Here is an 848-nt window from a genome sequence, read left to right as displayed (position 1 = left end):
ATATTTTCAAACACAGATAGCTCTAGACACATGGATTTGAAATTATGACCAAGAGCTGTGAACACTATAAGTGATTAGCTTAGCTACAAAAATCCCATTTCCAAGACTAAGCTACGATTGGTTGAACCTGTCCCTTTACAAACGAAAGCCAAGACAGACATCAAAGGCCATTTCTAGCAATTCATTCAGCAATAGTAAAATCTAAATTCTAGGTCTATAATCAATAATAAATACCTCTGCCTCCTCAGAAATTTCTGCAGGGTTTTCTACTATCAAAGATAATATTTCAGCATCTTTACCAATTGTCTCTAAGTCATCTGGTAAACTTTCATGTGCCTGACTTATGTCTTCTATCAGTAATGTTCTAATCTATAGATAATAAATCTTCTATCAGTAATGTTCTAATCTATAGATAATAAATCTTCTATCAGTAATGTTCTAATCTATAGATAATAAATCTTCTATCAGTAATGTTCTAATCTATAGAATATAATTAATCTTCTATCAGTAATGTTCTAATTTATAGAATATAATAAATCTCCTATCAGTAATCTATAGAATATAATAAATCTCCTATCAGTAATCTATAGAATATAATAAATCTTCTATCAGTAATGTTCTTATCTACAGAATATAATAAATCTTCTATCAGTAATGTTCTTATCTACAGAATATAATAAATCTCCTATCAGTAATGTTCTAATTTATAGAATATAACTAATCTTCTGTCAGTAATGTTCTAATCTATAGAATATAATAAATCTCCTATCAGTAATCTATAGAATATAATAAATCTCCTATTAGTAATCTATAGAATATAATAAATCTTCTGTCAGTAATGTTCTAAT

Source organism: Lottia gigantea, assembly GCF_000327385.1.
Source record: "Lottia gigantea unplaced genomic scaffold LOTGIsca_1358, whole genome shotgun sequence".
Taxonomy (NCBI): Eukaryota; Metazoa; Mollusca; class Gastropoda; family Lottiidae; genus Lottia; species Lottia gigantea.
The sequence above is the reverse complement of the archived record's forward strand: the minus strand, read 5'-3'. Positions refer to the sequence as shown.